Source organism: Diachasma alloeum, unplaced genomic scaffold (assembly GCF_001412515.2).
Source record: "Diachasma alloeum isolate Michigan unplaced genomic scaffold, Dall2.0 Dall_scaffold_00181, whole genome shotgun sequence".
NCBI lineage: Eukaryota > Metazoa > Arthropoda > Insecta > Hymenoptera > Braconidae > Diachasma > Diachasma alloeum.
The window spans coordinates 898,346-904,807 of record NW_021680347.1 but is presented as its reverse complement, the minus strand read 5'-3'; the positions used below and the strand labels follow the sequence as shown (position 1 = coordinate 904,807).

The window sequence follows — 6,462 nt, the reverse complement described above, 5'->3', positions numbered from 1 at the left end:
GCTCTTTAACCGTAGCTTTTTTATCCGTCCATAGGTCACCTATAGAAGCATACGGTTTCCAACAAAAAACTGAAACGTTTGGAATTTTGTTCACCTTATTACCGTCAGTGACCCGGTTATGGAAGCGGTACCGGTTATGGAATCAGCGTCACATTTAGCCGAAAATCCATGTGACCCTAAATATTTACTGTGATGAACGAAGTTAAGGGGATACGTCGGTGAAATTTAAAAATCTTCGCTGGGCCTCGGGACCCATTGAGCCGTTTGTTATATCTGACGGAATATGGGAATAACTAGGGGAAATCGCGGACCTGATCGATTTTGCTCCGTATAACCACGAAAAACGTAATTTTTTCCTGTTTTTACTTTCAAAATGATCTTGGTGGTGTAGTTTTCATACGATTTTAGCTTTTTTTCTGTTAATGTTCGTTATTTTTGGTATGTTCGAAATCGGTTACTAAAATGAAAGCTCTGATGTTTGACTACAAAAATAGAAAACCATTTCACTGGAGAACAAATGGCGAAAGTACATGGATATCCTCAAAAATTATGGGAATTATGGGATGTACACTTTCTCTGAAGCTAAAAATATCCATTCCACAAAAGTTCTAAGTTATTGAAAATAATACGGTTCCGTAACTGAGCCTCGTTTCTTAAGGGTTCCATTACTGGGTCGCTAACGGTACTTTTCATTATTTCATAAATGTGTTTTCAATTTACGAAAAATTGTGAAATTTTTTTAAAATTAATCTATTAAATATTGTTATTCACAACTCAACATTTTATGTTGTGATAAAAAGAATCGTGGTGTCTCGGAGGTTGTGCCAACAAAATTTTATCAACATTGGCGATCAAATACTCGAGACATCATCGAATTTCATTGTTTGGCTCAAGAGGCGGATAATTCACACCAGACGGTGCCTTTTCAGAATGAAAATATCTCATATAGAGGAAAATTTATCAACAAATATTTTACGCTTAAGTTACAAGATTGCTATCATATCATTATTATTGTTTCACTTAAGAGTTCATTTCTTGTCTGTGATGATTAGACGGACGAAACGAAAAACTACTATCCCTTGTTTTGCATAAAACAAAGATTTTTCGGGAGCAAAATACGTATGGGAGTATCGAATAACGAAAGAGTCCCGAGTGGAAATTCCGGTCAGGTCTTGATCAAGTTCGGATCAGGTTAGACCTGACCACTGATCAGGTATTGATCAACTTGACGGATCCGGTCTTGATCAGACATGTTACGCCTCTGATCAATCCGGATTTGATCAGGACGAATGGATCCGAACTTGATCAAGTCGAACTTGATCTGAACCCGCCTGTAGTTTTTTGGATCCGATCTGCTGAATCAGAACTTGGTCAGGCTCTCATCAGGCATCATCTGATCATGTCTACTTGATCAGAACTTGATCTGAACCCGCCTGAAGTTTTTCGGATCCGATCTGCTGGATCAGAACTTGGTCAGGTTCTCATCAGGAATCACCGGATCAGTCGAACCTTACAAAAACCTGATCAAGTTCTGATCGTGCTTCAGGTGGGCCTGAAGCAATTTCCACTCGGGGTAGTGCTAGAAGTGATAGTTCTTGCGTGTACAGAGAATCCAATTTTTTTTTAACTACTAAATCTATTTTTGCAACAAAAATTTTTCATTACGGCACACTCTCTGCATGTTTGGCACAAAAAAATCCTTTTTTAGACATTTTCAAAAAACTATTTTCTTGCTACAAGTAAGACTTGTTTGAGAACCTTGTCGTTTTTCTCTCAGTGTATGATGAGTTTTAAAAGTCGCGGGCTATTGGAGTGAGATGCATTGTGGATCGATTTTATATGTCTAAAAACGAATAATTAGCGCAAAAAAATTGATTGTTTATTGTTCGTTTGCCCTGCAGACGCTTCAAATGTTAAAAATAGTCCGGAGCCTCCAATTTTTCAACTAGAGAGATTTTTTTTTCAAAATTTTTGAAAAAATGTGTACAATAACAATTACGAATTATTTTTTTGAAATTCGACTCCTACACAGCTAATTTCGTTTTGTGTAATATAAAAATTGGGGCTATTCGTGTAAAATAGGCAGAAAAATTATCCTTAAAATTTTTTAAATATATTCTCGATTCTTTCAGAAACATTTTTCGGGCTATTTTACATGAATGGTGCAATTTTTTATTAAAAAATGACGAAATTAACTGTCAATGAGTTGAATTTCAACAAAATAATTCATAATTGTTATTGCACATATTTTTTAAAAAATGTTGAAAAAAAACTCTGCAGCTCAAAAACTGGAGGCTCTGGACTATTTCTAACATTTTAAGCGTCTGCGGGGCAAATGAACAATAAACAATTTTTTTGTGGCGGTTAGGTGTATAGAGACGCAATAATAACTCGTGGTTGTGGAATATAAAGGCGTTGTATTTATCGCAGAGAGATGTGTTCACATCGTATATATAAATTGGACTGAATCGGACTGAACCGACTGAATGACTGTTCGTGGGGGAGCGTGCGAGGTTAAATACCTATTGTTATGGAAGGTTCGAGAACCGTCCAGAAATCTCGTGAGGGATAAGGACAGAATGATGCCCGTCTCGAATATGACGGTACAGAATATTCTAGACGCGTTAACTAAATTTCGAAATAATACGTTTGTGGCTCGCGCCACATTTTTTTGCGCTAATTATTCGTTTTTAGACATATATAATCGATCTTCAATGCACGCGAAATCTCACTCCAATAGCCCGCGACTTTTTGGGATGTTCGACACCCTTTTAGCCAAAATTGACGTTGTTTTCATTTTTTTGGCAAATTATCGATGGGAGTGACGTGAAAAAATATAACGATTTTGTGGTTTGTCATTCTTTAATGGCTCACGAAGTTGCGTAGTGGTGCGATAATTTTCATGCGTTTTTTCTACAGTTTTGTGATTCTTTTTAAAAGTTTAGAGAAAACGCAGAAAAATGTTCGCACCACCTTAAAATTTCGTCAGTCATTAAATAATGACAAAACGCAAAAACGTTATATTTTTTCACGTCAATTTCATCACAAGTTTGCCAGAAAAATTTAAAAAAACGTGAATTTTGGCAGAAAGGGTGTAGAACATCCTTAAAACTCGTAGTAGTCTCCCCTTAAGACAATGTTTTCTGTTTCAAAAGTCTCCATGAAAATAGCATGAATCAAAACATCATTTTCATTTTATGCATATTCCGTCATTGCGAATCTCGGTATATTGCACTCACGCAAGATGTCACCACTTGCTGATTAAAAAAAGCAGTTTATTGAACTTTCGGGGGTAAAAGTCTCTAGTGACAATGAATAATGAAATAAATAAACACATTGTAACAAAATAATAAGTCACTATGAGTATAACTAACTGTTGTACTTGCCAAAAAGGTAACAACAGTGGTTGTGCAACTGTCTTTACTGACACTGTAAATACAAACTCAGAGTTTACACTGGTGTTTTAAGGTTAAAAGGCTGTACTTTTGACCAATGGCTCTTCTCAGTTTTACTTCCTTGTGTTTTGATTCGTTCGGGTAGAAAACAGGTAGAGGCCGATTTTTTCACTGAACAAGACGAGCTTCTATCCTATTGTTATCCTCTTGAATTTCGAATAATGAATCAGTTTCCTTTCAACTCCCAATGACCCGGAGTTAATTAAAATCTCTTTCCCAGTAGTTAATGCCGGAATTGCCTGTGAATACGATTAAAGTTTCAACTTCACACTGGAAAATTTTCAACAATTCACAGACTCATAAATTTACTCAAACTGCCGTTTCCCATTTAATACTTTGAAAAAGCTCTCCTATTTTACGGCAAAAAAGAATCAATACCTTTTTTACAATCCATAAAACCCATGTGTCGGTATTCTTACCCTGCACATTACGTGTAAAAGTGAAGTGCCAGTGCACTTGCCCTCATTGCAGCTTGAGTTCCACGAGGGAACCCTTTTGCCTTCTGTTGACAAGTCTCTCCTAGTACTTCCCCCTCAGTTTACCCTTCTGACCCGCGCGATAGATCCAATTCAGTTCAGGCCGGGTATTACCACTGTAGAGAAAAAAACATTGAGAGAGGGGAAAAAAATATATAGAAAGGGGTGAAATGACGATGACCTCCGTTGTCGAGACCAGTAGTCGGGAGGGGCATTGGGCCGACGCCTTAATCGCATATATACATACAGCGCTATGCAGTCATGCAGGCGGAGAACAGCGGGATTCAAAGGTATAAGGGTGCCGCGCCTGGATACGGTCCTCGCCCTGTCAGGCCTTCATTATCCCTCCTCTCGCCTCCCCCTTCATCCCACCGATCTTCTCTTGTTTCCTTCTACCCATTTACCATTGAATTTTTATGCAACTCCTCTCGCCGATCTTGTGTACATCACACGAAACTTCGAAGAAGACGAAAAAAAAACCTCCGGAGAAGACTAACGAAGAGAGGCGAGATGTCACAGGGGGCAGAGAGTGAAGGATTCATCCCTTCTTCCTCGTCCCTCTCCTTCTCGCGTCTTCCAGTCACCTCCGTACAAATTTTTTTCTCTCCTCTCTGTTCGTCACCCTCTGCCATCCCTCGCGATGTAACGCGGAAGCGCGCAAGTCGCGGATCGATCGTCTATCGTCATGGTTACGCCAGCCCTCCTCCTCACCGGTGGTGTACAGTGCTTGCAGTCCCACCGTACATCTCCTCTTACTCTCCCCCACCCACTTCGATATCACCCACCTCTATCAAACCACCACCCCTTGGTACCCAACCTTCTGCTCCTCTCACTCCCACACCGTCTTTTTTTCTGCGCGCTCTCTCTCTCTCTCTCTCTCTCTCTCTCTCCCTCATCTCTCAACGGTTAAGTCCGGTACGAACGAAAATTCGTCCACCGAAAAAGCCCCGCGTTCGAGAGAACCACACTTACCATCGGTCTGGACCATCAACGTCGTACCGTTTTATCATACCCCCCAAGTTTTATAACCTTTCACCGATTTTTCATTCTACCTCTCATTTCCATACGCTTCGGTTTCTATTATTTTTCATCTCTCAACCATTGAATTCAAAACAGTCTGATCATCATAATAATCAAGTGCTTTTGTTCATATTTTCAACTGCAGCTGAAATTCATCCGAGTCAATTGAATTGCCAAGTGGCCGAGAGAAATTTTGACATTGAAAAAACCCCGATTGTGAAATTTTAGTGAATATAACTTGTGCTACTGAGACGACAACGCGGGGCGGGCGGGGGTAAAGGGATGAGGGTGGATGAGGTAAATAAATAAGAGGGAATAAAGGAGGAGTACGAAAAAAGGCGGCGCACTCCACGGGCGTGATCGTAGCGCGGTGAATATTGACATTTTCGGGCTAGGGGCGCTCACAGAGTCCAGGGCCTTCCCTGATCCTCCTGCCGCAGTATCCATGGCTACGCTCTGGATAAAATCGCGCCAAACCGGCGCGCGATACTGTGAAAAAAAGACTCAGTGAATATTTAAAATAATTTTTATTCAGACCAACGATTTTGAGGGAAGAAGAAGGATTGGAGAAATTTTTGGGGGTTGATAAGAGCGAGTGACAGAGCGTCGAGAGACGGGTGAGTGAATAATTTGAAGGGTGCACAGTGACAGGTTGTGATTTTCGTGTGCCCTCGCAACTGGATTTCAAAGGGTTTTGTCCTCCCCCAACGTTCCCCATTCGCTCCACCCAATACTACCTCTCACCCTCATCCCTTCCCCGCCGGTCCCCCTCTCCCTCTCTCGGCTTTTCTACGGACCCCCTATATCTATGTTATTGTGCATCATCCCTGATATGGCGGTGTGTTGCGGGTGAGGTCTCTCTCGACGCGCTTCCGAGGATGTCGTCGACCGTAAGTCGTTAAACCTTTCATTTTCTCAACATAAATTCCACTGTCTCTTAAATTCTCACGTACTGAATAAATTCACTGTTACATTTTGTCATATTAAAAATGGAGATGTCAATTCAGTGAGAGTTCAGGATCACTGCGTTTGTTGGCAATATTTCTCGGTGCTCTATATCTTCATTTCTTGTCGTGTATCTTCTGTGGCACCAGAAGGGGTCGCGAGACATTGACATCGTGTCCAATACTGCGGTGGACCAGGAACGAAAATCCATTTATCGACGAGGCTTTTTGTGATGTGGCCGCACAGTGAAGTTTGACATTTCGCAGGAGGTTTTGTGTTACTCAGTGGCTTTGGAGGTTGATCTGGGCTTTTAGGGGTTTGTCTTTTTGCTTTCGGGGCTACAGTTGTTTTGATTTGTGGAGATGAAAATAATTCCGTTGAGTTGTTTGACGTAGCACGGGGGGTTTAGGTGAGTGCATTATTGCCCGAGTCAACGAACCATTGCTCCGTGATGCTGTGAGGGGGTGTGTGTGTATTGATGCAGTTGGGGGTAGCGTGACAGGTAACGAAATATCATAGATCAGAAGTGGAGAAGAAGAGTGATCTCGGGTGGCTGCGATTTGGGG

General features: G+C 41.0%; 1 long non-coding RNA gene across 1 annotated transcript; it reads right to left on the bottom strand.

Moving 5' to 3' along the window:
- Window positions 1–3,262: 3,262 nt before the first annotated feature.
- On the bottom strand, window positions 3,263–4,480 carry LOC107045857. Its single transcript, XR_001461486.2, has 3 exons — window positions 4,179–4,480; window positions 3,875–4,047; window positions 3,263–3,694 (listed from the first exon to the last, which is right to left on the bottom strand). It is a non-coding gene; the product is annotated as an uncharacterized LOC107045857 (long non-coding RNA).
- Window positions 4,481–6,462: the final 1,982 nt, after the last annotated feature.